Below are 18,357 nucleotides of genomic sequence, written 5' to 3' on the forward strand. Positions count from 1 at the left end.
GGGGTGGACATTAGTGCTATATACAGACAGACTGTGATCACTGAAGTAGTTGTAAGTCAATTGTGTCATATTTTTAAGTGTAGGATGATGAATGCTCATGATGATGACACAAGTAGCCATCTGTCTCTGTGTCAGCAACAAATTGGTACAGAAAAATGATGAAAAGTTCATGAAAACTGGCATTCCACAATATCTCAACTGTTGGATAACTTTCCACGCATTTCTCAAAGATTATTCATGAGATTATAACTGAAAAGTGAGCTGTGCTCATTTGGTTTCAAAACTCCTTTCTGAGAATCAGAATTGCGTATTTTGACTTCATTTTTTATTATGGTGAAGAAGGAGAAAGCTTGCTGATGAAATAAGTGTTCCTTATGCTAACACAGATAAAATGGCAGTGAATGGTATAGAACCATTCTGTCTCAAAAGCATGCCAAATTCCATTAGGCAGAAAGATTATAGCCACTGTTTTTTGGAATTCTAAAGGAGTCTTGTTTGTAGAGTTTATGGACTGTAGAAGGAAAACTGACTCTGAAGCCTAACGTATGCATTAAAAGCACTAGAAGTGTATTTCAAAACAACTGATAATATCTCTTGAGTGTCATATTTTTGCACAATATTGTTAAACCACACTGTGCCCAACAAACATAATAACTGTTGCTTCAGTTTAAATGGGACATTTCTGAACATCTGCCTCAAATGTCATGGAAAAGTTCAAGTTGCTCTTATGGTTGGCTGCAAAACTCAGACAGCAGAATTTTGTTCACAGGTAATTTTTCAACTTATTATGAGGTAAGATAAATTGTTGAAGCTGAATGGCGATTAACTATAGAAGTAATACAATGTTGTACTTTTAAGATTTGTCTAACAAATTTACTTTAATGGCAATATTATGAAAAGATAGATTGCTATTCACCATAGAGAGGAGATGTTGAGTTGCAGATGAGCACAACAAAAAGACTGCTAAACAGGTCACGTTTCAGCCAAAGGCCTTCTTTTAAAGTAGCTGCCACACACACATTCACACAAACACAGCATACACACACATAACCACTGTCTCCAGCCACTGACACCAGACTGTGAGTAACTGCACATGATGGGAGAAGCAAACTGGTTGGTGGGAGTAAGGACACTGGGACGAAGAGGTAGATGGATAGCAGGGTATGGGTGGGGGACAGTAAAATGCTGCCTGTGGGAGTGTGCAGTGACATGGTGGGGACAGGATAGGTCTGCTACATGTGATCGGGCAGTTTGAGGGGGTGGGGAGGGGAGCAAAACAGAAGAGAAACAAAGGAGGGGAAAAAGACTAGTGGGTGTGTCAGTGGAGTATAAGGCTGGGTAGTGCTGGAGTGGGACAAGGGAAGGGGATAGTGAAATAAATGACAGGGATAGCACAGGTTGCAGTCAGGAGGGTTACAGGAATGTAGAATATATTGAAGGGACAGTTCCCACCTAAGCAATTCAGACAATGCTGGTGTTGGTAGGAACGATCCAGCACATAAGCAATCATTGAAGTGAACAAAGTTGTGTCGGATAGCATCCTTGGCAACAGGGCACTCCCCCGTCACTTGGCCACAGTTTATTGGTGGCCATTCATGAGGACAGACAGCATGTGGATTGTCATGCCCACAAAGATCACAGCATAGTGGTTGCAGCTTAGCTTATAGATCACATGACTGCTTCCTAAGAGGAGCCCTTCTCTTCGATAGGAGAGGTGATGCTTGCAACTGGACTGGAGTAGGTGCTGGTGGCAGGATGTATGGGACAAGTCTTGCATCTAGGTCTATTACAGAGATATGAGCCATGAGGGAAGGGGTTGGGAGCAGGGATGGATTAGGGATGGATGAAGATATTATGTAGGTTCAACACGTGGTGGAAAACCACTGTGGGAGGGGCGGGATGGGTAGTGGGTAGGATAGTCATCATTTTAGGGCTCGACAAGAGGTAGTCAAAGCCCTGGTGGAGAATGTGATTCAGTTGCTCTAGTTCTGAGTGGAACTGAGTCAGTAGGGGAATGCTCCTTTGCAGCCAGATGGTGGAACTGAACAACCCTGTTGCTAAGCATATTGCCCAGCACAAAATTCTTATCTTCAGTGACTGCTTCACAGCCTGCACCACATGGATCCTTCCTACTACCACCACCTTTTCTGAACTGCACAGACGGGAAATCTTCCTACAATATATCTTACATTCCCGTAACACTCCTGGTCTCATCCTTCATTAGTCTGTGTCCTTCACCCACCTTTCCCCTTCTCTGCTTCCACTCCTGCACTACACAGCCTTCTACTCCACCATCACACCCATATTGTCCTTTTTCCCCACCTCCACATCTCTTCCTTGATGCTCCAACACCCCCCCCCCCCAACATTCTAACTGCACCTAGTTGCACTTCCCTGTCCCTATCATGCTATCCCTCCCCCCCACCACCCAAATTGCTTCTCCCATCATGTGCAGTAGCTTACAGTCTGGCCTCAGTGGCCAGAGAAAGTAGTTGTGTGTGTCTGAGTTGTGTTTGCGAGAATGTATGTGTGGTACCTACTTTAAAAGAAGACCTTTTGGCAGAAATCTCACATGTTTAGCAGGTTTTTTTTTTTTTTTTTTTTTTTTTTTTTTTTTTTTTTTTTTACACAACTCTAGTATCTCCTCCAAAAGGTGAAAAGCAATCTATCCTTTCATAATACTGCCATAATTCCACCCAAGGATTTTTGTTGTTTACATTTACTTTAATCTCTGATGGGCTACAAACAAAATACTAGAATAGTTACTTTCCAGGTAAGACCTCATCACTGTTTCTTGCACTGCAAACTTAAAAATTCTTGTATGCAACAATATGAAAAATTTTTTTATTTCTGGCGGTTCCTTTCATAGTACTGCTACTATCACAAACTAAATTTGGGAATATTTACACAAATTTATTAAAATAAGAAAACTTGCCCATAACACACCATTTTATGTAATTAAATCCACTGTACATGGCAGTCAGCATAGTAACTAGCTTCACAGACATGATCAGCAGAGCTATGATCTCAAGTAGATGGAGTCCAGGGGGAACAGTGCTGGGGAAAACCCAACTGTAGCAAGCCCCAGTCACACATCAATTATGGTGATTCACTTTTTTTAATGTAAGATATACTTTATGTATTGTTATATCTAAAAATTATGTTAGCATATACAGTATAATCTCTGAAGGTGCCTTGAAAGTTTCAAATTTTGTGGAAATCTTTATATGCATGGATGAATTAAAATATGCAGTCTACACTGCTAATTTTCTCTACAATTAATGTTACTTTATTGCTCATACACCATTTTTACACATTTCATTTGCTTCCTATATCAGAAATTCTGGAGTCTTTCCACTGAAAATTTTACTAGTGTAATTTATAAATTAGTAGTTAATAACAGTATTGGTCCTAACACACTATCTATGAAATGCCCACATTATTAACAATTTTTGGTCTTTAACTATTTCTACTATACTTGATTTTTTGTTGTATCGTAACAGTAGTAGTTGTAGCACTAAAAATAACAATAACAATATTGAGTGATTCCAAATCAAGCCAGCCAAGCCATCTCAATCCCCATTTCGAATGTGGATGAAATTTGACTTATTTGTTTTCCCTACAAAGATAAACAACGAAAAACACCACTTAGGCCTTAGGCCTGTTCTGACAGGCCTACTGCTGTCTACAAGGCAGTACAAGGAGAGACTTATTATCATGGCACATGTGATCAACATGTCGCCAATCACATCAGCTCTTATTCACCAGTTGCACCAGCTGTTACTGCCGGTAGATGAATCCTGGTGATGTTGCTGCTTCTTTATTCAAGCAGCTACTCATTTGGACTCATGACACTGTGTGGACCCCCTTCCAGATCTCCCTACCTCAGCAAAATTCTGATGAGTTATTGGGAGTTGAAACCTATATCATCTGCACCAAAGGCAGAGTAACTAACCATTGGTCTACAGACTCAGTTAAACTGTAGCATTTTACCTCTCATCATTTTCAATTTTACACTGCTGCTCAACATGTCTAGGATCCATTAAGCAACAGACAGAAACATTTAAAAGTAGACTGTTGGATAAGCTATCAGACTAAGTTGTTCATCAGGTGATAAACACACAGACACATTCATACATACACAACTCACACATATAAGGCCACTGTCACCACTGTACACTGAGGACTGACTGAGATGGGTAGTGGTCTTGGCTGGAGCAGTTAGTGGGGGTATGAAACAGGGGTAAGGTGTGGAGGAGGAGTGATAGCAGGGAAAGGGTGGAGGAAGGTGTAGTGCTATCTGTATTCCTAGGGAATGTGCAGGGATGTGGCAGGATGGTGGGCTACGCAGCATTGGGAGGCTCTCTATACAGGGGGCAGGGCACGAGGGGGGGGCAGGGGAGGAGAGAAGCAGAGATGGTCAAGACTATGCAGATTTTCTGAGGGGGAGGGGGAATAGAAGATGTGTGAGAGACTTAAGTGGGAGCAGGGAGTGTGTACAGACAGGTGGATGACAGGGTTAAGGCCAGGGTGTTTACAAAAAAGAAGGATGATATAGTTCCCAGCTGTGCAGTTCAGAAAAGCTGGTGTTGATGGACATAATAAATATTGCTTTGACGTAGTCATTAAAATGAAGCACATCATGTTGGGCAGCTTGTTCAGCGACTGGATAGTCCAGATGTCTTCTGGCCACAATTTGGCAGTGGTCTTTCATGTGGACAGACAGTTTGTTAGTGGCCATCCCCACGTAGAATGCCATCTAGCGTTTGAAGCTAAGTTGGTAGACCACATGACTGGTTTCACAGATAGCCCTGCATTTGATGAAGTAGGAAATGTCTGTGATAGGTTTGTAATAGGTCATAATAGGAAGATGTATCTAGATCTTTCACAGGGAGATGAGTCATAGGGCAAGGGTTGAGAGCAGGGTTGAAATAAGGATGGACACAGATGTTATTGAGAGCCACTTGTTCTCCTATGTACCATGCTACCTGTTACCTCCACAGCTTCTTCTATAGATCCATTTCACAAGTCTGGCAGCTGACTACCAGTAAAGTCATGTCACCACAGTGGTTTCACATTTATCCAACTGCTGTTATGCATGGCTCCCTTCATTTTACTCTTTCCCAGTCTCTTAGCACATACCTAGCAAAATGGAATGTGAAGAGATGTTAGCATGAGTTTTAGCTTATCTTTGTTTAAAAAGAAGAAGAAGAAACAGAATTCAGTGAATTGATCCAATGTAGTCAGTAGTTTGTGGTTAGCATTGCTGACTCTCAACTTCGGGGCCCTGGGTTCAAGTCCCAGCAATTTTTCTCTGCTCAGGACTGGCTGTGCTTGTTGTCCGCATGATCATTCCATTATCACTGATATACAAGATGCTGAAGTAGCATCAACTAGAAAGACTTGCACCATGTGGCCAAATTCCCCAGGGTGGGGGTGGGGGTGGGGGGGGGGGGGGAGGGGGGGCATACTGGCCACAACTGCCATATGCACATTTCATTTCACCCAATTAAAATGCAGAGTGTTAAATGTCCTGTTCCCAGAGGTCTGCAGCAATCCCAAGAAATTCTACCAATATTTTCTAATGAGTATATCAACATTCAATGAACTAAAAGGCTGGCTGAAGGACATGTTAAAGCACAAGAAAATGTTCTTCAGGGAATCTATTCATCCTATTCAAATGATGGCTGTCGCAAGGGTACAATAAACTTTTCTAAAAAAGAGTTTCCACCATTTGACTGTTAATTGTTCATTTATTTTACGCAGTCATGACTTTTGGCATTACAGCCATTCTCAAGTGCATGATGAAATGTTAAAATTTGTCTGATCTGTCTGTGACATGTCATCACAATGCACTTGAGAATGGCTATAAAGCCGAAATTAAGATTGTGTAAAATAAATGAAGAATTAAGTCATATGGCATAAAGGTCTTTCGGAAAATTCATTGTGACTGTGGTCCCCCTTAAATAAAAGGTTACAATAAGCATATTTAAGTGATTGAACAACTTATTTACTATATTCATTTCTTCTTGTCATTCATGTTTTGAAATGATTCAGTCAATTCCTTGAATACATATAGACACACATTTTTTGTTTGAATCCTGTCCTTTTAATTTTCTCGACTTTTGTCCCACATAACTAACCTTTCTTCCCTAAAGAAACATCTAATTCTCACGATGTTTGTAGGCCTATGAGAAGAATTTACAAAAACAAAAAGTAAGTCAATTATCAGTAGAATGAATAAACTGATGGACATGCTGTTATTACCTCAGTGTCTGCTGTGCCATACCATGAAGACCTGCGTTGAAGGAATCAATGTTTGCTAAGCCCCTAGTACCCCACATATCACTGTGATAGTGACACAATGGCCTTCCTCAGCTGTGTGAATGTTCAGCAGCTCAACAGCTGCTGTTTGCTATTTGGACTGGAGTGGCCTGTGTTACGTAGAGGGGAGTGACACCATATGGCTTCCCATACCATGGATGTGAACACAGTAGCTTATATATGGCTCCAGATAAGTGAGAGATCATTATGTACATCTTATAACCGTCTAGTTGCCACACATTTCCTCGGTCACATTTACATGTTGTTGTTTGTCTGGTGGGCAGTATGTGGGTTTAAAACACCTCATGGTATGACCATGCGGTGCATTTGACCTGTGGTCATCGTACGGTGGTGCTGGCAGCAGTCCACATACAGGTGTGTTGGTGCATGTCAAAGTACGGTGCAGCGAGTAAGTGTGCAGACATTTTCAGATGTGCCAATGGTGACTGTGTGTTGAAAATGTCTCATAGAACACATATTGACGACGTTATGAGGGGTAGAATACTAGGGAGACAGGAGGCTGGTCAAACACAGCAGGTCATAGCACGAGGCCTCCATGTGCCACAAAGTGTGATCTCATGTTATGGCAACGATTCCGGCAGAGAGGAAACGTGCCCAGGTACTACAGTACAGGACGTCCACAGTGTACAACACCACAAGAAGACCGCTATCTCACCATCAGTGCCCACAGATGACCACAAAGTACTGCAGGTAGCCTTGCTTGGGACCTTACCGCAGCCACTGGAACAGTTGCTCCAGACACACAGTCAAAAGACGGCTGAACAGAAGTAATATAGGGAAACATTCCACGTGGGAAAATTTATCTAAAAACAAAGATGATGTGACTTACCAAACGAAGCGCTGGCAGGTCGATAGACGATAGACAAACAAACTAACACAAACATACAAAATTCAAGCTTTCGCAACAAACTGTTGCCTCATCAGGAAAGAGGGAAGGAGAGGGAGAGACGAAAGGATGTGGGTTTTAAGGGAGAGGGTAAGGAGTCATTCCAATCCCGCGAGCGGAAAGACTTACCTTGGGGGGAAAAAATGACAGGTATACACTTGCACACACACACATATCCGTTCACACATATACAGACACAAGCAGACATATTTAAAGACAAAGAGTTTGGGCAGAGATGTCAGTCGAGGCAGAAGTGCAGAGGCAAAGATGTTGTTGAATGACAGGTGAGTTAGGGTGGCGGCAACTTGAAATTAGCGGAGATTGAGGCCTGGTGGGTAATGGGAAGAGAGGATATATTGAAGAGCAAGTTCCCATCTCCGGAGTTCGGATAGGTTGGTGTTAGTGGGAAGTATCCAGATAACCCGGACGGTGTAACACTGTGCCAAGATGTGCTAGCCGTGCACCAAGGCATGTTTAGCCACAGGGTGATCTTCATTACCAACAAACACTGTCTGCCTGTGTCCATTCATGCGAATGGACAGTTTGTTGCTGGTCATTCCCACATAGAATGCATCACAGTGTAGGCAGGTCAGTTGGTAAATCACGTGGGTGCTTTCACACGTGGCTCTGCCTTTGATTGTGTACACCTTCCGGGTTACAGGACTGGAGTAGGTGGTGGTGGGAGGGTGCATGGCACAGGTTTTACACCGGGGGCGGTTACAAGGGTAGGAGCCAGAGGGTAGGGAAGGTGGTTTGGGAATTTCATAGGGATGAACTAACAGGTTGCGAAGGTTAGGTGGACGGCGGAAAGACACTCTCGGTGGAGTGGGGAGGATTTCATGAAGGATGGATCTCATTTCAGGGCAGGATTTGAGGAAGTCGTATCCCTGCTGGAGAGCCACATTCAGAGTCTGGTCCAGTCCCGGAAAGTATCCTGTCACAAGTGGGGCACTTTTGTGGTTCTTCTGTGGGAGGTTCTGGGTTTGAGGGGATGAGGAAGTGGCTCTGGTTATTTGCTTCTGTACCAGGTCGGGAGGGTAGTTGCGGGATGCGAAAGCTGTTGTCAGGTTGTTGGTGTAATGGTTCAGGGATTCCCGACTGGAGCAGATTCATTTGCCACGAAGACCTAGGCTGTAGGGAAGGGACCGTTTGATGTGGAATGGGTGGCAGCTATCATAATGGAGGTACTGTTGTTTGTTGGTGGGTTTGATGTGGACGGACGTGTGAAGCTGGCCATTGGACAGATGGAGGTCAACGTCAAGGAATGTGGCGTGGGATTTGGAGTAGGACCACATGAATCTGATGGAACCAAAGGAGTTGAGGTTGGAGAGGAAATTCTGGAGTTCTTCTTCACTTGAGTCCAGATCATGAAGATGTCATCAATAAATCTGTACCAAACTTTGGGTTGGCAGACCGGGGTAACCAAGAAGGCTTCCTCTAAGCGACCCATGAATAGGTTGGCGTTCGAGGGGGCCATCCTGGTACCCATGGCTGTTCCCTTTAATTGTTGGTATGTCTGGCCTTCAAAAGTAAAGAAGTTGTGGGTCAGGATGAAACTGGCTAAGGTAATGAGGAAAGAGGTTTTAGGTACGGTGGCAGGTGATCGGCATGAAAGAAAGTGCTCCATCGCAGCGAGGCCCTGGACGTGCGAAATATTTGTGTATAAGGAAGTGGCATCAACGGTTACAAGGATGGTTTCCGGGGGTAACAGATTGGGTAAGGATTCCAGGTGTTCGAGAAAGTGGTTGGTGTCTTTGATGAAGGATGGGAGACTGCATGTAATGGGTTGAAGGTGTTGATCTACGTAGGCAGAGATACGTTCTGTGGGGGCTTGATAACCAGCTACAATGGGGCGGCCGGGATGATTGTGTTTGTGAATTTTAGGAAGAAGGTAGAAGGTAGGGGTGTGGGGTGTCGGTGGGGTCAGGAGGCTGATGGAGTCAGGTGAAAGGTTTTGCAGGGGGCCTAAGGTTCTGAGGATTCCTTGAAGCTCTGCCTGGACATCAGGAATAGGATTACCTTGGCAAACTTTGTATGTGGTGTTGTCTGAAAGCTGACGCAGTCCCTTGGCCTCATACTCCCAACAGTCAAGTACCATGGTCGTGGAACCCTTGTCCGCCAGAAGAATGACGATGGGTTGGTCAGCCTTCAGATCATGGATAGCCTGGGCTTCAGCAGTGGTGATGTTGGGAGTAGGATTAAGGTTTTTTAAGAAGGATTGAGAGGCAAGGCTGGAAGTCAGAAATTCCTGGAAGGTTTGGAGAGGGTGATTTTGAGGAAGAGGAGGTGGGTGCCGCTGTGATGGAGGACGGAACTGTTCCAGGCAGGGTTCAATTTGGATAGTGTCTTGGGGAGTTGGATCATTAGGAGTAGGATTAGGATCATTTTTCTTCGTGGCAAAGTGATATTTCCAGCAGAGAGTACGAGTGTAGGACAGTAAATCTTTGACGAGGGCTGTTTGGTTGAAGATCGGAGTGGGGCTGAAGGTGAGGCCTTTGGATAGGACAGAGGTTTCGGATTGGGAGAGAGGTTTGGAGGAAAGGTTAACTACTGAATTAGGGTGTTGTGGTTCCAGATTGTGTTGATTGGAATTTTGAGGTTTTGGAGGGAGTGGAGATGGAAGTGGGAGATTGAGTAGATGGGAGAGACTGGGTTTGTGTGTCTGTATATGTGTGGATGGATATGTGTGTGTGTGCGAGTGTATACCTGTCATTTTTTCCCCCCAAGGTAAGTCTTTCTGCTCCCGGTATTGGAATGACTCCTTACCCTCTCCCTTAAAACCCACATCCTTTCGTCTTTCCCTCTCCTTCCCTCTTTCCTGATGAGGCAACAGTTTGTTGCGAAAGCTTGAATTTTGTGTGTTTGTTTGTGTGTCTATCGACCTGCCAGCAAAAAAACAAAGATGATGTTACTTACCAAATGAAAGTGCTGGCAGGTCGACAGACACACAAACAAACACAAACATACACACAAAATTCAAGCTTTCGCAACAAACTGTTGCCTCATCAGGAAAGAGGGAAGGAGAGGGAAAGACGAAAGGATGTGGGTTTTAAGGGAGAGGGTAAGGAGTCATTCCAATCCCGGGAGTGGAAAGACTTACCTTAGGGGGGAAAAAAGGACGGGTATACACTCGCACACACACACATATCCATCCACACATATACAGACACAAGCAGACGTATTTAAAGACAAAGAGTTTGGGCCAAACTCTTTGTCTTTAAATACGTCTGCTTGTGTCTGTATATGTGTGGATGGTTATGTGTGTGTGTGCGAGTGTATACCCGTCCTTTTTTCCTTTTTTTCCCCCCTAAGGTAAGTCTTTCCGCTCCTGGGATTGGAATGACTCCTTACCCTCTCCCTTAAAACCCACATCCTTTCGTCTTTCCCTCTCCTTCCCTCTTTCCTGATGAGGCAACAGTTTGTTGCGAAAGCTTGAATTTTGTGTGTATGTTTGTGTTTGTTTGTGTGTCTGTCGACCTGCCAGCACTTTCATTTGGTAAGTCACATCATCTTTGTTTTTAGATATATTTTTCCTACGTGGAATGGTTCAAATGGCTCTGAGCACTATGGGACTCAACTGCTGAGGTCATTAGTCCCCTAGAACTTAGAACTAGTTAAACCTAACTAACCTAAGGACATCACAAACATCCATGCCCGAGGCAGGATTCGAACCTGCGACCGTAGCGGTCTTGCGGTTCCAGACTGCAGCGCCTTTAACCGCACGGCCACTTCGGCCGGCCCTACGTGGAATGTTTCTCTTTATTATAACTATATATATATATATATATATATATATATATATATATATATATATATATATATATATATATGTGTGTGTGTGTGTGTTTGTGTGTGTGTGTGTGTGTGTGTGTGTGTGTGTGTGTGTGCGTGTGCGTGCGTGTGTGCATGCGTGTGTTTGTGAGAATAGAGAGAGACAGATAGAGACAGGAGAGGCGGCATACTAAGTAGCTTAACACTCTCTGTTTGTAGATACTGTCATTTTCTAAGAAACGATGTACTTCTCATATGTCACTCTTCTGCACTGTCTTTTTGTTTGAGAGTTACTATGGTCCATTTCTAGGACACATGGATTCATGCCAAGTAACTCATATTGAAGGTTTAGAATTTTATTTGGAATAGTAAAGAGAATTTTAGAAGCGTCTATGTCTGACAACCATGAAAATTTGTAGGAAGATGATATTAAGTAGAAAGACATCTGAGAGAATTTCAAATACAACATTGCCTCAAATGAATGGTCTGAAACTATTATTGAGTTCTTGAGTATACTTGACATTTTAATGAAAATATTCAATTTTTGAAAATATAATATAATCAATAGATAAAAAAATCTACTCACTAAGTGGTGACAAGAGAAAACACATACAAAAAGTTATGGAAATGTGCAAACCTTTAGAGCCAGTGGCTTCTTCTTTTAGCAGAAGAGTTGAAGTGAAAGGCAGTGGTATAAAGGGAAAGGACTGACAAGTTTTAGCAGATGGGGAGAGTTATGGAAAAATCACCTAGAACCCTGTATGAGAGGAGACTTGCCAAATGGGACTTTTCCATAATCCTCCCCATTTGCTAAACCTCTCCAGTACTTTCCCTTCACTCCTCTTCCTTTCCCTTCAACCCTTCTGCCAGAAGAAGGAGCCACTGGCTATGAAAGCTTGCACATTTTCATAACTTTTATGTATGTATTCTCCTGCTGACACTTGGACAGTTATTCAGACTGAAGAAATGAAAAATCAATACATTCAGATCAACTGCTTTTTTTCTTCTCTTGATCTGAAAGTGTAAATCCTGTTTGCTCAGTCCTCCCCCTTTTACCTCTTCTGTTCACAACTTAACAACCTATAATGAAGAGTTGTCAGCCACACACTACCTAAGATGGCTTGTTCGCTGATTTAATATGCAGCAAGCAGAGGAAGGAAGCTCCACTTGTACATTGAGTGCCATGAGTAGAGTAGCCATGTGGGAGTAAGTAAATTATATTTCAATATTATAAGAAGGAAAGTTGCTACTCACCATATAGCAGAAATGCTGAGTTGCAGATAGGCACAACAAAAAGACTCTCTAAAACTTTTGGCCATTGGCCTTCGTCACACACACACACACACACACATGCGCGCACGCAAACGCAACTCATACACACAACTGCAGTCGCAGGCAACTGAAACCAAGTTACATTCCATCCTGGATTTTCCATTGTTTAAAATATGTTTCAATCATACTATCATTCAAATAAAATTACTCATTTTTTATGCTTAGTATTGAGGTAATAGTAATATTCAGGCCAGAACAATTCTTAAATTTTTCATTCAATGACATCAGAATTTGCTTTATACATTTATGGATAAGCAACAACAGTATTTTTGTACAATATAGGGGAGCAAGGAAGGTGCCTCCACGTGTGCATTTTACTTACATGCTACATAGAAGAAAGTAAAATGCCGGCGCTCCCCGGAGACGTTGCCCAATGGGACAACGGCCAAACCTTCCACCACCGGAAACCAATGCAATCAAAAGCCAAAAACAAAAACAGGTCCTCTTCAGGGCCAACCCTGACGATCGTCAGCCTGAACGTCGAGGGAATCACCAAGAATAAGGAGGATGTAATATCGCAACTATGCCGATCAGAAAAGTGGGACGTACTGTGCCTGCAGGAAATGCATAGAGATGAAACAGCAAACAGACCCAATATCAAAGGAATGCGCTTGGCAGTAGAAGCACCTCACAGAAGGTATGGGAGCGCAATATTTACCAGACCCGAGATGCTGCTCTCTTCCACGAGTAAGACAACCACCAACAACATTGAAGTGTTAGCGATAGAGAGTGGATCATTTACAATATGCTCCGTATATAAACCCCCCGGCCAGAACTTACACACTTCAACGCCAGAGAGCTTCAACAACCAAAGGACACACTTCGTTGTGGGCGACTTTAACAGCCACAGCACCACCTGGGGCTACGATGAGACAGACGCCAATGGTCAGCTGCTAGAACAATGGGCTGAGGCAAATAACCTCTCACTTCTCCACGACCCCAAGCTCCCCTGCTCCTTCAACAGCAAAATTTGGAAGCGAGGTTACAATCCCGATATTTGCTTCGTCAGCCGGAACATCTACGACACCTGCTGCAAAAGAGTATATGATGCAATCCCAAAGACACAACATCGACCTACTGGAATCCAAGTCTACTCAACAATCAAAACAACCAAAATACCTTTCCATAGGAGATTCAACTTTAAAAAGGCTAGGTGGTCAGAATATTCCCAAGCGCTGGATGAGGAATTAGCCAGTCTGACCCCAACACCAAATAATTACCTTACCTTTGTTGAGACTCTGCGAAAGGTATCAAGACAATATATTCCTAAGGGTTGCAGACAACACTATATCCCAGGGCTCTCAAATGCCTCAAAGGACATCCTGGAGAAGTATCAAGTATTGTCCGCGGAAGACCCATTCAGCAACAAAACCATCACCTGTGGCACAGCTTTAATGTCAGCCCTCAGCGAGGCATGCGAGAAGAAGTGGATAGCAACCCTAGAAAGAATGGATATGTCCCACAGTAGCAAAATAGCCTGGAACCTGATTAAGAAACTGGATGGTGACCCAAGGCTAAGCAAGGCCCCGGCCAACGTAACTCCAAACCAGGTGGTCAACCACCTCCTTCTAAACGGCAAGTTCAACTCCAAACGTCAGAAAACTAAAATCACATGCCTACTGCCAATGGAAAACACCAACTTCCAGAAACCATTTAGCATGAGAGAGTTGAACAATGGCATAAATACCATGAAGAATGGGAAAGCCGCTGGGTTTGATGATATTTGCGTGGAACAGATTAAAAACTTCGGCCTTGGCGCCAGGGACTGGATACTTGGACTTTTTAACGTGTGCCGTGAAACCTTTCAAATCCCGAAACTGTGGAGGAAGTCAAAAGTGGTGGCTCTCCTTAAACCTGGGAAGGACCCAGAGTCTCCGTAGAGCTATCGACCCATAACCCTTCTCTGCCATCTGTTTAAGCTCTATGAAAGATTGATCCTCAACAGAATAGAGAAGATCATTGACTCGAAGCTAATTCCACACCAAGCAGGCTTTAGACCAGGAAAGTCCTGTACCAGTCAAATTCTAGCATTGACGTAACATATCGAGGATGGGTTTGAGAATAAACTAATCACCGGGCTGGCACTAGTTGACCTAAGTTCCGCCTATGATACAGTACATCACCAGACACTACTGCATAAAATCTACGAGACCCTGAAAGACTACCACCAAGTCAAGATAATCGAATCCCTGCTCCAAAATAGACAGTTCTTCGTAATGCTTGAGGGGAAAAAAAGTCAATGGCGAAATCAGAAAAATGGGCTCGCCCAAGGGAGCGTGTTGGCGCCAATCCTATTCAACATATATACAAATGACCAACCAACTCCAGACAAAACCAAAACTTTTGTATATGCAGACGACCTGGCAATAACAGTTCAAGGCAACAGGTTTGAAGCCATCGAGGAGAAACTAGAAACCGCCCTTTCTATAATGTCAACCTACTACAAAAAGAATTCTCTAAAACCCAACCCCTCCAAAACTCAAGTGAGTGCATTCCATCTGAACTCGAGGCAGGCAAAGTACAGGCTCAATGTTACCTGGGATGGGACATTACTAGAACACACAGATACTCCCACCTACCTTGGCGTCGTGCTGGACACAACATTGACATACAAATATCATTGCGAAAAAACACGCAAAAAAGTAGAAGCACGAAATTCCCTAATAAGAAAGCTGTCCAACAGCAAACGGGGTGCCAAACCTACCGTGGTCAGAACTTCAGCCCAAGCTTTGTGCTTCTCAACTGCCGAATATGCCTGCCCGGTATGGTGCAGATCCGCGCACGCAAAAAAGGTAGATATTAGCCTGAATGAAACATGCAGGATAGTGACAGGCTGCATGAAACCTACCCCCATAGAAAATCTTTACACAGCCGCAGGTTTCACAAACCCTGACTCACGTAGGAAAGCCCATGAACATACCGAGAAGCTAAAACAAACCTTTGATGCTCGTCACTCAATACTTGGCCTAGAGTGTGGCCCCAGCAGACTCAAATCCAGACGCCGTTTCCTAAGTTGCACCTTAGATGAGCCCCCATCTACTATCCAATAAGAGAGGACCCACCAAGCGGCGTTTCTGGTGATTGGAAAACCTGGAGAATGCTTAACCGCATCAGAACTGAGGTGGCTCCTGTGAAATCTAATCTGATCAAATGGGGTTTGTTGGACGGAAATGACGACAAATGCGACTGCGGCACTCGACAGGACATGGAACATCTCCTACAATGCCCATCCTGCCCGCACAGATGCACTCTCAACGATCTATGGCTGGCTAAAGAAGAAGCATTGGACATTGCCCAATATTGGGCAAACAAATTGTAGTTTCCGGACACAAAAAAGTAAAGTAAAGTAAAGTAAGTGTACAATATACATTACACTTCTCACATAAATGAAGAAATATGGTCAACAATGAAACTACAGCTATTTGCCTGAAGGTCTCACAATTCTGCTGACTGATGAGCAGGGTGTGACTGTTCATGGGGGAAGCTTACAAAACTGGTGGAGGGGATATCTTCCTTTGTTGTGGCTCTAGTCACCACTTTTGTAACTCCCACATGTACAGTCAACCCGCTGAGTATTATTCATTGAAATGCAACAGCTTTATACAGTAGAAAGATTAAGTTTCTATGATTTGTGTATCTTTCGCTTGTGTAATCTACATTTCCATCTGTACTCCAGAAGGTGGTGTGTGGTTGAAGGTACCTCTGGTATCACTATCTGATGTCCCCCCCCCCCCCCCCCCTCCACTTTCCCTGTTCCATTCGTGAATGGCATGTGGGAAGACTAACCTCCATATTAGCTCTAACTCCTCTGATTTTCTTGTTGTACTCATTTTGTAAGGTGTATGTGAGAGGAAATAATATGTTGTCCAACTCTTCTCCCAACATACTTTCTTGGAATTTCAATAACAAACCTCTCTGTGATGCATAATGTCTCTCTTGTTATGTCTGCTACTGGAGTTTGCTGAGCATCTCTAACACTCTTGTGCTGACTAAATAATCCCATGACATAACACACCTCTCTGTTGGATCTTGGCTATTTCTTCTATTAATCCAACCTGATAAAGATCCCAGACTGATGATCAATACTCAAGAATCTGGAGAACAAGTGTTTTGTATGCCACTTTTTTCATAGATGAATTACGTTATCTTAAGATTCTTCTTATGAATCTCAGCCTAGTACCTGCTTTTCCTACTATTTGTTTAATGTGGTCATTCCACTTTAGGTCAGTCTGGATGGTTACACACAGATATTTTATGGTAGTTATCATTTCCAGTGATTTATCATCAATAGTGTAATTGTACAGTAATGCATTTCTTCATCTACTTATGCACAAAATGTTACATTTAAAATAATAGAGGGAAACATTCCACGTGGGAAAAATATATCTAAAAACAAAGATGATGTGACTCACCAAACGAAAGCGCTGGCAGGTCGATAGACACACAAACAAACACAAACATACACACAAAATTCAAGCTTTCGCAACAAACTGTTGCCTCATCAGGAAAGAGGGAAGGAGAGGGAGAGACGAAAGGATGTGGGTTTTAAGGGAGAGGGTAAGGAGTCATTCCAATCCTGGGAGCGGAAAGACTTACCTTAGGGGGAAAAAATGACGGGTATACACTCGCACACACACACACACACACACATATCCATCCACACATATACAGGGATACGTATATGTGTGGATGGATATGTGTGTGTGTGCGAGTGTATACCCGTCCTTTTTTCCCCCTAAGGTAAGTCTTTCCGCTCCCGGGATTGGAATGACTCCTTACCCTCTCCCTTAAAACCCACATCCTTTCGTCTTTCCCTCTCCTTCCCTCTTTCCTGATGAGGCAACAGTTTGTTGCGAAAGCTTGAATTTTGTGTGTATGTTTGTGTTTGTTTGTGTGTCTATCGACCTGCCAGCGCTTTCGTTTGGTGAGTCACATCATCTTTGTTTAAATGTTACATTTATTTACACTTAGGGCCACCTGTCAGTCTCTGCCCCATTCATCACTTCCTTGCAGACTTCCCTGCAGTTTCCCCAGGGTCTTGTGGCACTGCTACCTTCTTATAACAACAGCTTTATTTGCAAATAGCCCCATGTAGCTTCCAGTGTTAACATTAGATAATTTATATACTGCAAACAATAATGATCATGTCACACTTCCTTGGGGTACATCCTGAAATCACCTTCACAGCTGTTGATTTTATTGTGTTATGAGCAAGGTGTTGATTTCTGTCTGCTAGAAAGTCCTGTATCCAGTCACAAATCTGATAAGCTCATAATGTTTTCACTGAACGATAGTGCAGAATTGTATCAAATGCTTTCTTGAGGTCAAAAAGGCATCAACCTGAGAGCTGATATCTACTGCATTCTGGATCTCTTGGACGAACAGAACAAGCTGAACTGTTGAGATATTCATGGGCTTATGTTGTCATATTGCCTGTTGGCTTCTGTCTCTGGTTCTTTGGCTGACACTATTTACCTATTTTCCTAATGTTCAATTATATTTTATCATCTAGATAATAAAAACTCAGACTTTTGCTCCTGGATTTATTTGTTTTAACCAAAAACTGTTTCTTATTCTGTGAAGTTGGATGAGGTCTGGTATGGAAATGAGGTGTGTATTGGAAATGTCTGACAGGCAGTAGTAATACCGTTAATCTTTGCACCCATTTTCCTCAGTTGCTAACTACAATTATGTTTTACCATGCAGATAATAAAAATCATATCTTTTGCAACAGAATTTCTGATTTTCCCAGTTTTGTAATTTTCCTGGTGTTTTGCTAGCATTGTCACAGGTTTACCCACAATTATTGGTGGGGGGCTGAAGTTGAGCTTGGGGCTGGAGATTATATGTACCTGCCACACAAACATCTGAGAGGTCATTGCTGCTTTGGTTCTCCCGTTTTTATCTGCAGTGGTGTTTGCTACAGCATGGTAACCCAGGATATGTTTATCTTGAGGCTTTATTCTTTCTTGTTGAAGTTATTGTCATGTCTGTGGATTTCTCTGACCAATCGCATTCTCCACA

Source organism: Schistocerca serialis, chromosome 9, assembly GCF_023864345.2.
Source record: "Schistocerca serialis cubense isolate TAMUIC-IGC-003099 chromosome 9, iqSchSeri2.2, whole genome shotgun sequence".
Lineage (NCBI taxonomy): Eukaryota > Metazoa > Arthropoda > Insecta > Orthoptera > Acrididae > Schistocerca > Schistocerca serialis.